The 21,047-nt window shown below is 52.7% G+C and overlaps 2 protein-coding genes and 1 long non-coding RNA gene across 9 annotated transcripts in view; 1 reads left to right on the forward strand and 2 right to left on the reverse strand.

Moving 5' to 3' along the window:
• Positions 1-21,047, forward strand: part of LOC147575923 (liprin-alpha-1-like) — a 547,540-nt gene that overhangs the window by 409,943 nt on the left and 116,550 nt on the right. The gene's annotated exons all lie outside the window — the stretch shown is intronic.
• The window catches only part of LOC147575926 (liprin-alpha-1-like), a 360,673-nt gene that overhangs the window by 242,286 nt on the left and 97,340 nt on the right, over positions 1-21,047 (reverse strand). The gene's annotated exons all lie outside the window — the stretch shown is intronic.
• Positions 2,863-10,464, reverse strand: LOC147575930 (uncharacterized). Its single transcript, XR_015241604.1, has 3 exons — positions 10,292-10,464; positions 9,453-9,625; positions 2,863-3,233 (listed from the first exon to the last, which is right to left on the reverse strand). It is a non-coding gene; the product is annotated as an uncharacterized LOC147575930 (long non-coding RNA).

Below are 21,047 nucleotides of genomic sequence, written 5' to 3' on the forward strand. Positions count from 1 at the left end.
GGAGATCTTGAGAAACACCATCAAGCGAAGCCGTATCGGCAAGAAGGAGGAAACAACCCCACTTGCGCGTGTGCCTGCTGCCCCTCTGCAGAGGACATGGGGACAGATCACTCCCCGGACCACGGAGCACCCTTCTGGGGGGCTGAGGGCTCAGCTAGCAATAGGCGAGGAAGAACACGTGAAGCCACAATCACCTTCAGATCACACGATGTGACACTGGAGACAGGACCTGAAGGGCAGCAGTGATGAGGGTTTAGTGACCTCCAGTAGGAGTTTCTAGCAGCGGGGGAGTCAAGGGTCTTCGGTGGGACCTGGTGGGACTGTGGAAAGGCCTGCAAGCCCCGGACGTTCAGTGTGGAGTGAGTACAACCAAGTATGGCTAAGGAGTGTTCTCAGAGAGGCGAAAGCTCTCGACATCTGCTCGGCGCTTGGTCTGTTTCTCAACTGACATTTGTTTTTTAGGCACGAGTGGAACCACCAAATCAAGTTTTAATAAAACATCTGCAACTTAATGTACCTGGGGTGAACTGATCTGTTTCCAGAAACTTTCAGATGCCTAAGGCTTGCCCAGCTTTGGTGGGGAAGAGCAGATTGTTACATGTAAAAAGCAAGGAAGCACTCCGTTGTTCCAAAGCTCACACTTAACACGAAGGACTAGGAAGTGCAGAAAAAAAATAAAAATAAAAAATCAGCCAGCACAGATTCTGAGCAGGAAGACAACAACCTAACTACGCCCTAACGGAAGAAAGACGGGAAGGATTACTCCACAAAAAGGGAACGCAGCATTCAGAGGAGTAGCCGATCAGTCCTGGCAGGAGAGACAGTCCAGGAAGATGAAACCCAGTGATCGTCAGCTGTGCCCACCACACACGGACCACGGGTCAAGGTGTCCATCCGCCAACCCGATGGCCACGTGCTCTCCGTGGCGGGGAGGGAAGGAACCGTCCCAGAGTCGCCCGAGCGACAGGGATCTTGTGCCAGAGCCTCATGAGTTGGCCTGGTGGTGGCTGCCAGCCCCCGGTGCGGGCAGACCCTCCCGCCTGCCACACTGGCTGGTGTAAGACTCAGCACTGGGTCTGAGCTTCGGGAGAAGCAGCCTAGTGGGTTCCAGGGGCTGAGACGATGGGGAAGGATGCGGCCCTGGGCACTTCTTGGGACCTTGAGAGGACAGCAGCAGGACAGGAAAGCCCACACAGAGGATGGAAGAGGAGTGGAGACTGGGTGGAAAGCACGCGCCTGTACACACATGCGCACACGCACACACTCCAGTCTCCTGGGGTCCTGGAGGAAGAGCAGCCTCAGCTGGCCCTGACCGTGGAAGAGTCGCCCTGCCCCGTTGGCCTATTGCCTGGGCCCCCGGCTGCACTGATTCCGGGGCCGCTACCCTAGGGTCTGGGCACTTGGCCCTCCTGTGGAGGACACCCCTGTCCTGAACTTCCACTCCCAGCTGTGGTATTCTATCAGCTGGTTTCCACACTACTACTTCCACGTGGCAGAAGTGCCTTCATGGCCCCGAGCACCAGAGAAAACCACGGCAGCCACTTCTCAAGTCAATGGCAGCTTGTTCTCACTAGTCTTTATTGGCAGTGGGAAACGCTCCACTACTGCCTTGAAAGCCAGCAATAAATAATACCGTGAGAAAAATAGTTCAAAGTAGACGGTACCTACTCTGGCATACAATCAGGAAGTTCACAAAAGATTAATAGAAAAACACAGGGAAACTGTCAAACGTCCAATGAAAAGCAGAAACGACATGTAAAGAGACATGTCGTTTCTATCTCTGTACCAGCTGCATAAGAAATAAGGCACCATGATCTGAGCACATTCCTGGGTGGCTTTTTTATATGCCACCTCAAAATTATAAGTTACGTTGGCTACTCGTATAACCTGAAATGGCTGTCTCCTCAAAATCTACACATGGAGATGGGGCGCCTGGGTGGCTCAGTCACTTAAGCGTTCGACTTCAGCTCAGCTCACGATCTCACAGTTTGTGAGTTCGAGCCCCACGTCGGGCCCCGTGCTGACAGACAGCTCGGAGCCTGGAGCCTGCTTCGGATTCTGTGTCTTCTCCTGTCTCTGCAGCATCCATGCTCATGCTCTGTCTCTCTCTCTGTCTTTCAATAATAAAGAAACATAAAAAAATTAAATAAAATCTACAAATGGAGAATGAGGTCCACTCCGTAAACTTGTTTACAAACAAATCTAAACAGCTGATTTCCGTAAGAACAATAAGGCCTTTATTAGAGTTGCACTACATTGTTTCCAGGATCTTGCATCTTGCTCTGTGCTGAGCACCCAGCGCCCTGGCCCGAGGTGGGAGACCAGTGCACCCTGATTGGTCCTCTGAGAGTTCTGCTGCCAGGGGTCTAAGGTTCGGGTTGGGGGGGGGGGGGAGAAGGGGGTGGGCAGGGTTTCGGGGAAGAGGTGGCCAGGTTGCCCCACCCAGGCTTTCTGGGGCCTCAGCTCCCAGGTTGTGCGGGTCACTGCAGGCAAACTGCCCAGGCCCCCGGGGACCAGGCTCAGAAACAGCATACCGGCCCTGGGAGATTGTCACAGTGTTTCAATCAGCTTTCCACTCCAAGTTTCTTTAGCTGATAGTTAACACCAGATATTTTTAATCTGTTCACACTGCAGAAGAAAGCATTGCTTGCTAGAAAAAGTGTAGTTAAGGTGAGTCATTAAAATACAATGACAATTGCTGCAAATTAAGTCTGATTATATCAAAACCATGGTTGTAGAGCTAAGGGACATTCGTAAAGGATAATGCAGGCTGTGTCACGGTGATTTGACAAACGTGGTAAAATCCTTTTCTCTGTCAGGGCTTCTTAACAAACAATTAAACAATGATAATTACAATACATGCACAGGTTATAAAAGCCCTGTATTTGTCGTAGGATTTATACATACAACCATGATAGTACATACACTTGAAAGACTAAACTGCGATATAAGAACATCAATTGATTCCAAAGGATATTTATAGCCCGGATATACATGAAAGTAAGGAACTATCTATAGGGAGTGACAAATTTACAGAAATGTACGAAACATTACATGCTAAATGAGTTTCTCGATCCTATTCACGAATTTTTCAGTAATTAAATACTGTAAGAAAATATCTCAGGGTCCATATAACAAGGATTAACAGATGAAAGATCTGGTTGAAGTTTCAAATGTAGTCACTGCTGGGCTCTGCGTGCTGCAAGACCATCGGTAGAAGCAGTGTGGGTAAACTGCAAGATAAAGGAAAGAATCAGTCTTAAGACATCAGCCCGAAAAGCACCTTCCAGGGCCCCAGGTGGGGCCTAGCGCGTGCCCCCCGTCCCCAAAGACCTTCCTGGCTGAAGAGATTTGAGAATCTAGAGAAAATATGAAGCATTTTGCATGACCAATGAGAATCATTCGATTGAGTTCATACTGGCTTAAGACTGAAAGTTACCAAATTAAAAAAAAAAACAAGATGAAGGAATCAATCAACTATTCTTTTTTTTTTTTTTCAGGATTTTAAGTAATCTCCATTCTAAAATGGGGCTCAAACTCACTACCCTAAGTTCAAGTGTCATAGGCTCCACCTGGCCTCCAGCCAGGAGCTCCCAACAATCAAACACTGTGGCTGAGACAGGAAAACAGAATGAGAGCAGCACAAAGCCCACCCCCCGAGGCCCTCAGAGCAGGGAGAAGAGGGCTGGGCTCTGGGGCCCACACCCGAAATCTCCAAGTTCAAACTCAGCCCCTCAGAGGGCAATGTGCTTCCGCTTTTAAAAGCTAATCTCTCAACTGAGAGGCCACCAGCGTCACTCACGTGAGGACTAGAATCCTCTTGGGCCTGGTTCATTCAAGAAGGTGTGCGTAAAACAAGCCAGCCAGGGCCTGCTGACCTAGGAGCTCCAGCAGACCAGGCAAAGGCCAGTGCCACTTGCTCCCGAACGACCAGGAAGGTCAGCTCAGACCTGGAAAATCTCCTACTGCTCCGACAGCAAGCCTGCCTCCCTACCACAAAAGACATTAGCAGACACTGAAGCCAAACTTCTTTTTTTACGAAAAGAGTGGAAATACAGTTTTCTCCGGAAAAACTGAGAACACACCAACCTCTTTAAGTGTAAGCACACAAACACCAGAATCCTCTTAGCAGGTGTAGAGAAGCTCGTGTGTGTGTGTGTGTGTGCGCGCGCGCGCGCGCGTATGTGTATGTGTGTGTGAGTCTGTCTATGTGTGTCTGCGTGTCTGTGTATTTCTGAAAGTCCCTAAGTGAGCCTGCTGCGGCTGTCCTGGCTCACACGGACATTGCGCAGACAGGACACAGGGTGTCCGACTGTGGCCTGCATGGACGGTGCCCTCTACTCACCAACAGGAGGCGTCGGCAGGATTAAGACATGACTGGCTGAATCCAGCCTCTGTGGTGCAGATACTATGCCTGCTCCAAGCAACACAAGGGGCAGCGTGCAAATGCAGCATGCGGTTAGTCTTAAAATAGCACATGAGGGCACAAATACAGCCACACACATTCTAAACCACAGCAGCAACCACTGAGGGCTCCCGGGGCACTTCTGAGTGGGGTTCTCTCCACCCGCAAGCAGCCGGGGGAGTCCCCGGGAGTTCACTCTCAAATAGCAATGGGGCAGTAGAGGCCATGAAAACACTTTCGCCGTGTCCATCTGCCATCTTGGGAAAGAGGGGCCAGGGCTGCCCATCACATACGTAGCTCTGCGAGTGTCGCTCTGAGGCTGGTCCAACGCTCTGAGGACACCCACGATGCCTAGTTGTAGTAGTTGAGAGAATACGCTAATATTCCATCAGATAGAAAAGTTAAAAAAATCTCTTTCACTGTGAAACTTTGATAAGCAGAAGTGAGGAGTAACCTTAGATCATTTGAGCCTGAGCATGCCACAGCATCTGAACGCCTTGTTACATATGAAGTCGGCCATTCTCCATCAGTGTTCACATTCCAACCCAAGAGCCTCCCATACCTCCGCCAAGAGGCTGGGGCAGAGCAGCACGTCACATACAGACCAGCAGCGTCTTCTCTGGCTGCATAGAGGACAGAGAGGAAGTGACCCAGAAGCCTGCAGGGAGAGTCTCTGCTGACCCAGCAGGTAAGTCAAGAGTGTCTTGATCCACATTGCTATCTCTAAGAAGGTGCCCTCCTGAAGCTTCTATCATCATCCTGGGAAATTACAGGACCCATTGTGAAATAAAAACCAAAAATATATAGTAAGGTCACCAGCCCTTTAAAATGACCTCACTCTGCAAGTTTGTTTACAGCTGTTTACCCCCATTCCTGACAGCCATTGGGGGCCCCCTGCCCAGACGGCTGCCCCAGGCGGTAAAGGGAGGCAGGGCCATATTTGTGCCAGGACCCTGACCGGGCACAAGTCAGGACAGTCCTGGGCTGACTGGACCTGCCGCACTGTCTTTGTGAAATCACCTTCTTGCTATACAAGATACTACCTTTTTGTTTTCAAAACAGTCTTTAAGCTGCGGACAGTGCCACACGCTAGGACAGTCCCACCGCACCCTTTCACGTGTCCTATTCTCGTCACACTCGAGTGTTCTTATGGCAATGAAGACAGTCTTAAGTAGTGGTGTGGGAGTAAATCAGTCCTGGTGTTGTATAAGGAGAAATCAACACTTCGTGTCTTGTTCAATAAACGACTGTAACCTTCCCCCAGAGCACAGGGCCCTGGACTGCAGAGAGACCTCCAGGCGCCCCCAAACGCAACTTACAGGCTCTACTGCCAGGCTGCCGTCAACGTGTTATGATGTGAAAAATATTTCTCAAGACTATCAAAAGTCAAATACCAAAAGGAAAGAAACCAAACTCCTCACCTCTGTTAAAATATTGGTTTCTCAATAGCCCATTGGTTTGGGTGTTTTCTACGTTTTTGCAGGTACATTTATTTATTTTTGAAAGAGACACAAACAGTATGAGTTGTGGAAGGGCAGAGAGCTAGGGAGAGAGAGAATCCCAAGCAGAATCCCCATTGTCACCGCTGAGCCCAATGGGAGGCCCAAACTCACGAAGTGTGAGATCATGACCTGAGCCGAAAGCAAGACTCAGATGCTTAAATGATTGAGCTACCAGGCACCCCTGTTTGTTAGATTTTCAGAGAGAGAGGGAGAGAGAGAGAGAGAGAGAGAGAGAGAGAGAGAGAGAACGATTGTGTGTGAGTGAGATAGGGGCAGATAGAAAGGGTGACAGGGGACCCAAAGCAGGCTCCACGCAGACAGCAGCCAGCCCCATGCTGGCCTCAGACTCACAAGCAGTGTGATCATGACCTGAGCCAAAGTCAGACACTTAACCAACTGAGCCACACAGGCGCCCCAAAGCTCATTTGTTAATAAATTAAGAGCTAAGCTTAACTTGTAAGGTAAAATTATCTCCGCATTTGGAAGAGTAGTCTGGTACGTGATCCCTACAAACATAATAATCTACGTTCCTTTTGTTTTTTTTGTTTTTTTTTTTTTTTTGATTTTACTTTTAGGAAATCTCTACCCCCAGCACAGGGCTCAAAGTCACAACCCAGAGATTATGAGTCACGCTGTCCTCTGACTCAGCCAGCCAGGCATCCCCAAATATAATACTTAACAGTTAACGCAAATTTAGATATCATTAGGCTGAAAACTTATTTCACCAACCCTTTGGTCAGTCGCCATGACCAAAAGGTGGTTCGACTCCCATTCCAAGATAGCACGAGCCTGAAATCACGAGCCGACACCCCAAAAGTTAATGTCAATCTAAAGGATGACAACATATTGCAATTGCGTCGAAACCAAGACTTCAAACTCAAAACAATACCCATTGAATCCTAATAGTGTATTTTCAATCAGAGATGTTAATGTGGAGTCCATTAATGGGCTTGATTTACTTATCTTTGAGAGGCAGAGAGACAGCATGAGCAGGGGAGGGGCAGAGAGAGATGGAGAGAGAGAATCCCAAGCCGACTCCAAGTTGTCGGCACGGAGCCCGACTTGGGGCTCGACGCCACCAACTATGAGATCATGACCTGAGCCCAAAGCAAGGGTCGAGCGCCGAATCATCTGAGCCCCCCAGGAAGCCCACAGGAATGGGCCTTTGGGGAGAGGGGTCCATGCTCTCCGGGAAATTAGACAAGGGTGCCGTGGAGGGGGGTTTGCAGAGGGGACACTGAGGGCATTCCCAAAGGTGTACAGTGTTCTGTAGAAGGATCGAAAGAGTCCTGATTCTCCACTGAGCCCATGAGTCGAACAGAATTCCACAGGGAAATCAGAAACAGAAGCCATGAAACTTCCACGTGGCACACGAAGTAAGAGTGTTTCTCTCTCCACATAAGAGCTAAATGCACGCCAGTCTCACGAGCCTGTGAGGGGAAGGGACAGGCAGAGCTCAGGCAGGAGGAGGCAGCACCGAGGACTCCGTGCCGCGCAAAACAGACCGGGTTTGGCGAGAGAGGACTAGCTGTGCGGTGAAGCTACGCGCTGCCTTGCTCTAATACAGGCTGCGGGGTCTCCAGCAGGAGAGCAGTGGGCGGGTGCAGACGGCCCGGTGTCACCTGTGTGTGCTGGGTCGGGATCTGCACCAGAAGCGCCAGGGCGGTGACATCGAAGGTCCCATCTAAGGCCATCAACGTGCCGTGAACTCCACCGTCTACGCGATTGTTGGCATCCTCCTTAAGGCCGATCGATAGGACCCAGCGAATCCCCGGGTCCTTCCTCCAAACCAGCACCTCTGCCGACAGTAAACACCCATGGCCACGGTGGCTGCCGAAAGCTCTCTCCATCACATCCACACCCTGTAATGCAGGACAAGGATCTCCGCTGTGTGCCCCAAGCCTATGCTTCAGCTGCACACTCCGGGTGTTCTGGAAAACCTTCCTCCCGTCAGACAACACTGTTGGCCCCGAGCCTGGGCACCTTGTCACTTCAACACAAACGTCTCAGTTCTAATCGCAGAGCCCGCTTTGTGGACTCGGTTGAAAATCAGAGAAACCTGAAAAGACTCCCCAGCATATTAAGAGACTGTGACGGGACACCTCACTTTCATGCAAAGTAATAACTATTGCATTTGCTTTAGGACACATCGAAAAATCACCAGATGATTCACTAGTTACTTCTGGTGAAAGACGGCTTCTGTCAACTGTGAAGAGATTTAAAATGAAGTACACAGTACAGGAAACACATATACCCAGTTCATTTCCAAGGTCTTTCACTAGGTAAAATAACAGTTGTTCAAACACATGGACACGCTTAAAACACTTACAGATCGTTATCACATTTCTCTGTAATAACTCTGTAATAACTCTGAGACTCATTCTCCTGAGGCGGACATTGTCACCACTAGGCACCTTTCGTGGAGCCTTATGGGGCTCTACCTCACCGCCACCTCCCTGAGAACTTCACTCCTCATAGCCCACTGTACCCAGAAGCCTTACCAGAAACAGTCGGTTAACACATATTTTATAAGTGACGTGTATATGCTGTATTCCTTCATAAAACAAGGTAAATGTGATTAAGAAAACCATAAAGAGGAGAAAATACATTTACAATACTCTACTGGATGGAAACACATAACTTGCATACGAGTGGACCTGATCTTCAAACCCTGGCTGTTCAAGGGTCAACCGTATGTTTCTGGGACTGGCCGTGCATGTCCACAGAGACCACAGTATGATCCACTCTCAGACACTGCGTGATACCTATGGTAACACAGAACCCAAGTCAGCGATTTGAACATCTCAGCCCCGGAGAAAGTCACCTACACACACTCTGTGAAACTGAATCAAATGCTGGGGCAAACAACTCAATAAACGCTGTCCTCATACGACCAAGTACTTAAACCATACCTCCCGAAGATGACAAAATAAACGTAGGAAACACAGGGGAATGTTTTGGCCAATTTTGTGACCTCTGGACTTACAAGACATACACATTTCTGGGAGCAGTGGGTGTGACAGCCAGAGGGCACTACCACGAATCTTAACGTTTTCATTACAGAAAGTATAAGGATGTGGAAGAAAACACACTGGCAACATCTAAGGGACCGAATTTTCCCAGCATGGTTCCAGGAGCAAAAGGCCCTGGAGGCCTTTTTATGTCCGTGGAGGACATAATACTGCTTTGCAGCTATAGAGTCTATTGACCAAACGAACAGCTACTGCTTGAAAAACAGGTACAGCTGAAAAGTGCTCAGCAAGGTGACAAGAAACACAATGCTTATTTTTTAAAGTTTTTGGTGTTTTTCAGCTTGTGCGCCCAATTTGCGGAGTCCCAGGGCACCTTGGGAAGGGTTTTCAATTCCGTGGCTCCAATTCAGCGGCTGTGGGGAAGCAGAGTGATGAAATGGGAGGTGGGGGGTGTCCACAGCCACGTGAGGTCTCCCGACACGGGGAGGGGTCCGCAGGCAGAGAGACCACGGATCTAGAGGAATGAGGCCAGTAAGACCACCCACACGCTGGAAACACGCAGGGGACACCAACCTGGTCATGCAGGCTCGTCGCTAGCGTGGCTGGGGTGGACCTTTTGTCTTCTGGTGAGCAACCAGCGGATGGATTTTGTGATGCCCTTCTTCTTGGGGGCGTGGTTCAGTGAGTCCTGGCTATTGCTAGTTTTGCTGAGGCTGCTCAAGGGGCCATCCCGAGAGCCCGGGGATCTGGGGGACGCACAGGAGAGCATCTTCCACGCGTGCTCGTCACACGACACACCGCCCCACGTGATTAGAAGCACAATCCCCCAGCTTCTAGGGAGGGCTGCGCCCTGGGAGCTGACACTCTCTCCCTCCCAAGTATTATCTGGAGTCCAAGCCCCTTGGGTTGAGAACGCTCGGCACCCCTCCCTGGCTGTGACCCGGGAGCACGGAGGACATGCACACCTGAGCCACCCCAGGGCGTGGTGCGAGTAACAGAGGGGCTGCTGGAGCTGCGTGGTGGGGGTGGGGGGAAGAGAGCATGGCTCCTGACAGCCCCACAGGGCACAGTGCGGCCCAGGGGAGGAGCCCTAGGGAGCATGTCACCCAGGATCCACCGGGAGGAAAAGGGAGGTCTCAGGACGGCTGGTGCGTAGGATCTGAGCAAACGAGGCTGCCCTACAGCCACCAGCATCACAAGACTCCGGTCTTTCCCACCTGCCTTTTGCTCTGCTGGCCACACCCAGGGCACCCAGGCAGGTATCCCAAGAACGCCGTGCACGTAAGCTCGGTTCATTGGCCTCTCTTTGGAATCGCTGTTCCGACCCTTTCTCCCCCATGTAGAGATCAAAGGTTTCTCAGAGCTGAAAACCAGCGCACAGGCATGTCTCCTACGATGCCTGTGCCCCTTACTTTGTGGCGTCCCTGATGTCCTCGTGGCTGGCCTTGTGCGGTGCCCCTTGCTGCAGCCTGTCCAAGCTCAGGGACCTCTGGGAAGAAGGAGCTGACGGTCCACATCGTGTCCTTGCCACACGATCTTGTGACTCTCCCTCCAAAGGCAGCAACTGTGGGGTGGAGAGGAGAGTGACATGAGTTCACCGTGCGCCCAGACAGAGGAGCACACAGCCCTGAAATCACAGCCAGCAACTCATTTGAAAAGCTATGAGCTGTGCTTTGTGCAGGGTCCAAAACGACTTCCTAGGATCGGCCTAACGCCAGGCGAAAGGGTGGATTCGCGTCCGGGCAGTGGGCCCACTGAGACCCCCAGCCCATCGGCACCGAGGGGTGTACCCTCCCCAGGACCTCGCACCACCAGGAGCCCGGCCACAGAAGGTAGAGGCGGAGACCCAAACCATGTCACCGTACACCACGGCCAGCTGAGAAGGAAGGTGTTTGTTTCCTGACGCCGTTCAGGGCAAACCCTGGTGAGCACGGAGCCCTCCCGTGCACGATTGTCCAAAGCTCTTTGTTTGGGGGAAGTGGAGCGAGCTTGTGGCCTAACCCACTGTCACTTCTGGTAGCGATGCAAGGCTGGAACCTACGGGGACGTGTGTAAAGTGACAAGGCACCCAACCCCCTGACCCCACACTCGGGTCTGACTTCTGCTTCTCGGGGCCGTTTCGGGTGATGTTACAAACTGACGGACTCATCTGCAGCTTACAGACAGTCTGCTCGACACGGTGGAGACACAGTGTCCCGTGGCTGCCGTCACGACAAATGAACCCCTTCAGACTCCATTTTTCCTTCTGTGACAGGCGGTGGGTCTGCGGCTATGTGGCTGTGGGCCCTGGAAAGGACCGTGGGGCCACGGACCCGCCAGCGTTATGACCCTTGACAGGTCCTGGGGGTGAGGCAGGGCCGGATCTCACGAGACACACGTGTAGGACTGGCGAGACAGGCACAGCCAACTGGGTTTGTACCAGGACCTCCGAAGCTGCACGGGGCTCGGGACACCCATGGCGGTCAGCACCAAGCGGAGCTGAGCTCAGGGAAGACACAAGCTTCACCAACAGCTCCAAAACACCTGCCTCCTCTCCTGATTTCCTGACAATCGGCAGACAACAAAAGGCTACCTTAACAGGCTACAAATTATCCACATAAAAGCAAACAGGGTCAGACTCCCTCAACACAAGTAGATTTCATACCCAGGTGGAAGCAAGGATATGGAGAAAACAAACCCAAAGGGGAACAGGACGGGGAGCCACGCTAGCGACCAGGCTATGAGGTGAGCAGAGACGGAGGGCTCCGGGAGCACACCCTCCCCTGGGTCACAGCGCAGTCCACACACAGGCCCCCGCCCAGCACTGGGTCCTGCCAGACTTGTGCCTATGGGCCATTTCAGTCTCAACCAAAACGGGAGGCTCCCGCCAGGCTGGGAAGTGCAACGCCCGTGCTGGCCCTGTCTGCACGGACCTGACACCCACTGCCCGTACGCCTAGACTTCATCCCCCAAAACCTCCAAAGAGCCCTCCAAGTAGCCATCAGTGAGCTGCGGGAGCAGGCCGTCCTGCCTGGGTGTTCATCACGCGACCCTCTGTTCCTTGAGAAAGTCTTGCTACAGAGGAAAAGGCAGCACGAGCCAGCAGAATGCAGGGCGTGCTCTGTGCCCCGGCGCCGATGTGAGCTCCTGATCTCTGAGGACCGTGCACCGATGGGCAGTGTGTGGACACCCCAAGGGCCGTGAACCTTGCGCTGTCCTCACTTACCAGGAGAGCAAAGCAGGAAAAAAAAGACGGTGATGAATACACCCCGGTCACAAAACAACCAGTGACCGAACTGGCACTTGAACGCAAGAATTCAACTGAACGGACACACCGTCTGTGCAGTGGAGGGGCTCCCCCAGCTGCCGCCCAGCTCTGTATCAGAGGCACGGCCCTGTCAGCGCATGGCTGGGAAGGTCTGGGATGGGGGTCCGGTCCAGGGAGCAAGGCATCCCAGTTATGAGGCGGACTGTCTGGTCGAGGGTTCCGTCCCGAGGCACGGCGCTTCCCCTGAGGATGGGCACACCCACGTCATTGTCCTCTGGACACAGGAGGTGTCCTGTCCCGGCGAGGGGCACTGTAAATGGGAGGAGGGCGCCCGAGCAAAGGTGGGGTATGTGGCAGAGTGGTGTCGTGGCCAGTGTTTGCCCTGCAAAGTGTCCTCATGCACAGGACCCGGGCTCTCAGGCTCTGGTTGCACATCTGGAAATGGGCTAACCACACAAGCTGTGGCTCGCGGGGATGTCTGTGAGGGCCAGGTCACAGGATCCTAAACCACTGCACACACCAGGTGGCGAACGAACCCTAAGAGCTCTCTGAATGCTGCTGGCTACGGCTGTCAAAAGTGGTTATATCCCGAAATCGAAACTCTACGGCTCTGCTTCAGTAATTTCTCTTCCTAGAAACTTCTGTGTCTCATGGAACAAAGTTCGCAGCGCAGCGAGCAAGACACAAACGAGAGACAACGGCGAGCTCCGGTGGCCGTCGCAGGTACCGTGGAAACCGCACGCCGCGCTCGAGCTCCCAGTGGCTCCTGTACTTCCCCGCACACGCCAGCCGCTCGTCCTTACCCAGCTGTGGTGCTCACCGTGAAGAGACGGGCACTCTCCCCCACACCACAGACAAACACAGCTAGGTTGCACTACGAAACACTTTCGCTTTCTCCGATGCTTCCTTACATCGCTAGGCTGACAGAGGCATGCAAAGAAAGGAAGAGGAATCAGATTTACTGCACACTTGGAAGCTACAATTTCCAAGACGAAACGAGCAAACATATTTTAAAGAGAACAACGAGATGGATATAATGGAGAGAAGATTTAGAAACAACCACGACTGGACGCAGAACTTTGTTCCACCGCACATCTGAATGTAATAGGCTATTCGACATTTACCAGAGACACTCCCAATTATCACTCAGGGACGTAAAACTCCATGACAACATACACAACTTACTGAAACATGGCATCTTGTAGAACAAAGACATCTAACAGGTGCCTATTCTAAACTTTCCTGTAACTGTTCTCCTTGTTGGAAACCAAGTTACACTTTTACAGTATCACCCGAGGGGATGCCGAAGTTCCCGCAACACCTTGTATAACACCAAACAAACCCACTCTGTTAACGCCCTGCTGGACGTGAATGTGAAATCCTGACCTCGAATTGGATTGACAACCTCTCACGAATCACTGTGCTGGTTACAGGAGGGTGCCCTGGGCAGGTACGTGATAAAAACGGGCTTAGGGGCAGGTGACAGCTTCACGTTGTAGGAGTCCCGAGTTTCAGTGTAGAAGGCAGTACTTGTGCTCAGTAAGCCCGTGAGATTTGGAGTCCTGAACGCGAGTGTCGGCACCGCAAAGCATGCTGTCTGCATCGAGCTTCCGTTCATCTATGCTCAGTGCCTTATCTCTTTGGAAGAAACACTTCGTTTACAAATTATGATCTAGATCGTACCCGTATCCACCTGTACTATACAGCGATACGCTAACGACAATTTATGACTATTGGGGCAAAACCCCACTGTCTAATGACAAATGAAGATACAGGAGAAACAACACGAGCCAGCCACGAGTGACCACAGACGCGCCAGGGCAAAACAGCAAAATGACAAAACACAAACCACAGAACTTTTGCCCTGTGTCTCCTTCCAGCTAGCACTGCGTCTCTGCTCCCAACCAGAGTTCAAGTCCTCCAGAAATCTGCCCCTACTGTGTCTACACAGACTCTGGAACTCGGGCGAGCGGGCTTTAGCGCAAGGGCTCCTGGACCAGACCACCGTGGTCCTCGGCCTCCACCTTGCCTGGCCCCACCCAGCACGACCAGGCCACCGGTCTCCCTTTCCCTGAGCACCTGGCTCACTGAGCTCCTTCCACCTTGTGACCGCTTGCTCTCTGCCAGATCTGTCTCTCTCTCTCCACTGCCACACTGGGAATTGCCCAGAGAGCCACCCTTGGACTCTGGGGCTATCCACAGGTGCCCATCTAGGGACTCGTCAATCATCTGTCAAACAGAAATAGATAACTAACACACATCTCACCTTTTACTTCCCATTCGCTGCTGGTCTCCCCTCACTACACTGTGCACACATAGGGGTGCAGGCCTCTCCTCTGACTTTTTATCTATTTATTGTCTTCTTTGTTTTATTTCAAGTGGGGGAGGAGCAGAGAGAGGGAGAGAGAGAGAATCCCAAGCAGGCTCCAGGCGCGGTCAGCGCAGAGCCCCGTGCGGGGCTGCGGGGCTGCGGGGCTGCGGGTCTCGATCTCACCAAACCATAGATCGTGACATGCGCAGAAATCAGCAGTCAGACCCTTGACCGACTGAGCCACCCGGCGCCCCTCATCTGGGTTTTTCAGTCATGCTGCACCCTAGCTCTGGGACGATATCTGCACCAAACTTGTTCCATGACTACAGGTGCTCAAAACTTACACAAATATCTAAAAATATAGGCGGCTGAAGAGACAAAGGACAAAAGTACTTAAACTCCAAAGGTGAATTCTCTGTTGTTTAAGTTCGATGAAGACACGTGTTCATTTAACCTTCATTAGCATTTCAAACCCTTACTCATTTGCATTGTGCTGTGCTTAACACTAGGTCCTATCTTCATCCACATTGCTACTTTATACAAAGAAAGAACAAAAGCTCTCAAAAGTAAATTCTAAGGCAGCAAAAGAAGAATGGGGGAAGGGGAAAAGAGAAAGCAGCCTATCAGTCCCTTAGTTCCAGAAGAGCCTCACAGACAGAGGAAAAGGCAGGTGACATTGGAGCAGGCAGGTGGGTCCCACGAGAGCCCCCAGAGGATGGAGGTCCTTGCCTTGGAAGGCTCATGTCGCAGACGGGCCACACGGCCTTTCCGGTGGCGCCGCAACACCGCGCTGCTGCTGGTGCTGCTGGCATCCGTGGGGCTGTCCGCCAGACGGAACCTGGAAGCTGGGATGCTGCTGACGTGCGTCCGCCTGAAATATGGAGGAAAACAATCAAACAAACACGCGCACACACACACCAAGGTTGTTATCTAGAGAAAAGTGGACTTTGTCAGCCAGGCCAGAACCCATCAATTGGGAACATGATGTCACAGCAAAAGGTCTCCAAGGAAGGCATCCTTGCCCCTGGCTCCAGTGCAAGCCCGCTAGCCGGGCCCTGTGGAGACAGGGTCTCCCGGGCCCAGCAGGTGCAACGCATCCCCGCGGCCCAGACGTCCCCGAGGTGGAGCAGCGCCTGCCCCCGGTCAAGCTGTCATCCTGCGTGTCTGCACCACCTCCTGCCCAACTGACCGGAAAGCACTCCTGTACGTCCCTCTGGCCTTCACCTGCCACCGGCCCACATGTGCCAAGGCCCTTGCTGTGATGCCAGGTGACCCCAGGTTTTCCTCCACCAGCCACTATCGGGCGCCCCAGGGGCATCCGCGGCAGGATCCTCGGGAACCACACCTCGCAGCTCCCGTACACAGGAGGTGGCAATGCGCCCGGTGTTTCCAAGGCAAAAGCGTCTCTGGCCTCTGTGCAGTTAGACTAACAGACAAATGTCCCCCTTGGCCACAGAAGTCTCCAGAAAAGTTCCATGGAGCCCCGAGACCCTAGGGTGGAGTCACTTAATTGGGCTGTCAGCTGCTCCCCTCAGCAAAGGATCTGGGCACGAAGCGGTCAGCAGCTGCGAAGGAGCACCCGCCAGCCCACGTGCCCGGCCTCAGCCAAGGGCTCACCCTCCACACTTGAACCCTGCACGGGAGTCCAGGGGCTCCTCGCTCTCTGGAAAAGAAGAGAGGCTGCCTTCCATTTCACAAATCCTTATGGTCTCGGGAGACAGAACACGCCCATCTGATTCACATCAGCTAAAGAGGGGGCCCCTGGCGTCACCCCTTGTGGCCTGGAGACAGAGCCACCACGACAGGGCGTCTCCTCTGTGGTGCTTCAAGCTCTTCTCTGAGGCCTTTCAAGAAACGTCATTGGCACGTGCTGCCTCAGGGTACTGCTTGTTTCTAAGACAGCCAAGTCGGAACTGGCCGCTGGCCACAACCATCTTCCCCTCCTCTGGTCCCCCCATTCCCAGAACAACTGCTCACCTGAGCTCAGGTGGTCTAGCTTCACCGCTGTGGGGCCACGACACATCGCCAATCGGGGAGAGCCACACACGCCGCCCCGCATGGGACCTGGCATGGTTCGTGGCTCCACCGAGGTTCGCGTGTGTCCCCTGACTCTGACACCCTATCTCAGGCTCCCTGGCTCCCGACCCCACCACCCTGCATCCAGTCCTATCCCAGAGCTCTCTCCCATCTGCCCCGCCTGCGTGTGCAAGTTGGTCCGTCACCTTTCTTTTCCTCTGTAACCCAGATCATGTCATCTTGCTAGAGGAGGACACAAACGGAAGACGTGGCTGTGAGGTCGTGCCAGGAGGGCTCAGCTGTCCAGCCTGCCTGCCGCCTTCTCAGTCTCGTCCCCCCGGCCCCCGGCCGCTCACGGCGACACAGCTCCCACCAGCCTCGCTTCTGCCACCACACGAGAGATCACTTTGTGAGACGGCTTCAAACAGACCCTGTTCCTCAGCCGGTCTCCTGCCCGGTGTCTTCTGACCACAAGGCCACCTGTGACCACGGACAATGCCTCTGCAACCACGGGAGCACTGGGATCCTCTCTATCCTTCTCCTTGGCCAGCTCACCTCAGACGGGTGACGGGCGTGGACGTCCCTCTTATGGCAACTGCCCCAGGGTGCCACCCTCCAGGGGCCTGCACAGCCCCTCCCCTTGAGAACTCCAACATGCACTCGAGTGGCCTGCACCGCATCCACTGTTTGCTCCCTTGGCCTCCTCACACATACCCGTCATCAAGCCCTGGAATGGTGACACTCAGCACACTGGTGTCTTGCTGGCGAGGATCTCCGTCAGCCAACCAAGAGGCTGCTCTGTGCCCGGATCTTCCTGTGTGCTTCTCTCTCCGGACACACATTCGCTGTGCCACCAGTAGTTCCGTGGACAGGGAGGGCCGCTTGGGACTCTACCTGCCCTGACTTGTCTCTCCTACAAGCAGGCTCAACACAGACAGCCACAGCACACCCTCGACTCTCCCGAGAGCCCCCGTCGGAAGCCGCACAGTCCCCAGTGAGGCCTGAGTGGGCCTGCCTTTGGAGCAAGAGCCTGCTTCCTGCACCTAAGGGGGCCCAGTCAGCTCCTCGAGGCACTGTCACACCAGAATGACTCTCACATGGTACATATTTCCTACAAAGAAGCAAGCAAACCTTTGAATAACTTCCTGACATTTACTGTCTGCAGGACGCAGCTCACAAGCCGGCTGACCCACTCCCTCACAGGCGACTCACCAACGTCCCAACAGAGTTGCGGCGATTACCTGTCATTCTCCAGTCTTTTCAAAAATATAAGAAACTGCGAGCACTGCGCTAACCCCACCGACGTCAAGGTGACCTTCACAACCACGGCCACGTGTGCACTCCCATGGTGACCCCACTGGCATTGCGGAAGGGACCATAGCTTCCAGGGATGCTGGGCCGAACCTGGCAGGCTGGACCCCTCCTAGCCCCACACCATCACTGCCACACTCGGGGGAGGGAGGCCGCAAATAAACCCACCCAAACACGAACAGAACTTTTCCTAACTTCTACTCCTCCTCCCATGGCTGTGAGCTCTGTCATGCCTCCCGGTCTCCTGAGATTCCAAACCTAACCTCTGGAATGAGGTTTTACTTCTCCCTCTTGCCACCTACTAAGCTACCGGCTCCCTGAGCTACATCCAGTCCCTCTGCCCATTCGGCCAAAGGATTCCTCTGGAAGATACACAGCAGGTGCTAACGTATGTGTTTGTGAGGTGGTTCATGTTAGGCACGGTGAAGGGCAGTGTCCCCCCCCCAGCCCCGCCCCATCATCAGTTAGCTGGTACCTGGAAAATGGATCGCGTCAGACTACAACACACTCAGGGTTATTGTGTGTAACTCTGATCCGGTGCGGGTCATACCATAGCACACCCACGGTTCTACTTGGGAACCATGAGCTGGTTCAGGTCATACTGGTGACAGAGGGAAGCCGCCCCCAGCCGCGTCTCAAACAGATCTGTGAAGCGGGAAATGTCATACCTGTGGTGAAGCGAAGAGCCTCTCGATCTTGCCCGCTTTAATATGGCCCTCAGTGCTTCCATTTTCCGTAGAAGGTGATCCTGCAAAGCAGCAAATGACAACGACACTCACTGCAAGCAAGGTTAACTAGTCTTTGCATCAAGAGTCCGTTCAACTCAGAGCACAAACTGGTAGTGGCCAGAGGAGAGGAGAGTAGGGGCGGTTGGCAAAAGAGATGATGGTGAGTAGGAGGCATCAGCATCCAGGTATCAAATAAGGCCGTCTCGGGGATGAAAAGCACAGTACAGGGAATACGGTCCGTGATACCCTAAGGACTCTGTATGGTGACACACGGTGACCACAGTGATGGTGACGAGCACAGAGTCACGTGTGCAATTGTTGAAACGGTATGCTGTCTACTTGAAACTGATACCACACTGTAGGTTCATTAGAATTCAAGAAAAAATGGAAAACACTACTTGCATCAAGTGTGCTGAAATGCTGACCATCATAACCACGCTGGGTAAATTCAGCAGTTACAAACCCCAAGACCATTCTCTCCAAGAGTCCTCCAGTAAACACCCGGATCACCAAGTGAACGTCCTAAACCCTACTGAACAGTTAGGTCTCAGGCATAGCAAGGTTACAGAGGAGAAACACTGAGCCACTAGGACTTCTTCCTAATTATGTAGAGAGGAGCAGGACTTTCTGGGCGGTGGGGGAATAGCCCTTCTGTGTAATAGGCACGTGCTCCGTCGTGGACCCTCTGCAGCCCAGCCTCACGTCTGCACACGCAGCACCAGGGAGTAAAACCGACGAGGAGCTTTGGTCACACAACTACCCCCTAGGCAGTGCCGTCCCAGGCCGCAGACACCACCGCACGTGGCTAACTGAGCGCCCAAAATGGGGCTGGTCCCGACCACAGGGGATGGAACTGTGAGACGCCCCGTGGGTTGCAAGGACTGAATGTGGAAAAACATTGTAGAGTAGCTCCTTCATGTCTACACTATTTACATGATACAATAACATGTTGCCTGCATCGGGCTGCGTGAAAACTAACATCACCCGTCTGTTTGACCATTTCAAATGCAGCCTCGAGAACCCTTGGGATGACACCCATGTCACCTGTTACCTTCCTGCTGGGCAACGCTGCACTCCACGAAAGGTTTACGCGAACATTTTAGCTTTCGAGCGAACCCCCGAAGGGACTCAGAAATCTGAACCCCGTAGGCTGCTCGGCTCCAACTCCGCCACGTGCGTGCCATTCAGACTTGCGAGCGTGGGGCCGCTCGAAAGCACAGTGGTGGCTCGCCTTGGAGGAAGTGTGAGCCCCAGAGGTCACCTGCTCCTTTCCAGTCTCAACCGATCACTGAATGAGTGAGAGACGGAAATACCTTCTCACGTTGCATTTCTTGTAACTGTTTTTTCAGATTGCCAACTTCTCCTAACAGAGACTTCTGAGAAAGATACCGACAGTCCTTTAGTGTTGATTCTTTCAAACGTTCCACATGCTAGACCATGCCTACGTTTCTCTTTACAATAACGCAGCACCACAGACAAGGCATGGAGCCGATGGCCATACCAACGAACCGCGTCACATGACCACAGAGTGAAATGCTGTCTGTGAAACTGCAGTAACAGCCTTTACTCATCCTTTGTCCATGTACAATTTCTTCACGGATCACTGTCTGACTGTAAGTATGACAAGTTCCTACGTTTACTTGCAGCAGGTACACTGGTTTGTACTAGCTTTTAGGGTCTGTGATGCCTCAGTCACTTGGGAAACCTGACCTAAGTTTCGTACATATACTTCCAATCTCACATACAACCTTCTACCGAAAGGCTGGCCCCAGTGATCAAGGTAGAACCTCACGTGGGGTATAATAACGCACCTCATAATGGGTTTTACCCAAAACAAGTGTGTCGTGAAATTAGCATTGCTCACTGGTGTCTCCAAGTGACAATCTTAGGGAAGATTCTGGGCTCATCTACAGGGACACAGGTGTAATCAGAACCGGTAGTATCAGGTCCGCATCCAACTGTCCCCACCAGAGCTTCTCTCACAGAGATCCTATGATACTGCTTCCCTCCCGTTACACCTCAAGTGTGTCCGTTATGATGGTGTAAGAGTCCAGGCTTAGACTCTTTCCAACCCAGATGAAAAGAGGGAAGGCAGGAGATGGAACAGGAGATACTCTGTTTTCAGCTGGTTAAATGCTTGACAGAACTGCGCACTCCTACCGGTCCGTCTGGACAAAAGAGGTAGAAATTAGCTCCCCAGACAAGAACCAGGCTGAAGGTTCCAGCACAGGGGTGGCAAACGAGGGCCTGCCGACCACATCCAGCCACCGCCGGGTCCTATCAACAAAGGGGTATCGGCACACGGCCCCTCCCCTTAGTTATATACTGCCTATGGCTGTTTCTGTGCCCATCTTTGATTAGCATGAAGCTAGCTTACTCCTTACGTCTCAGTTAGTCTCAGTTACGTCTCAGTTAGTAAAGGCCCAGACCATACTCCTCTTCTAGACAGTGAGACGCACCTTCCCGCACGCATACGTCGGGCGGGGACACGACACTGGGAACTTAACGTAGGCCTGCAGTTTTTCCGCGTGAAAGAATCATTTCTACTTTCTACA

Source organism: Puma concolor, chromosome D2 (assembly GCF_028749965.1).
Source record: "Puma concolor isolate L17-30 chromosome D2, mPumCon1.1.hap2, whole genome shotgun sequence".
In the NCBI taxonomy this organism is placed as follows: Eukaryota; Metazoa; Chordata; class Mammalia; order Carnivora; family Felidae; genus Puma; species Puma concolor.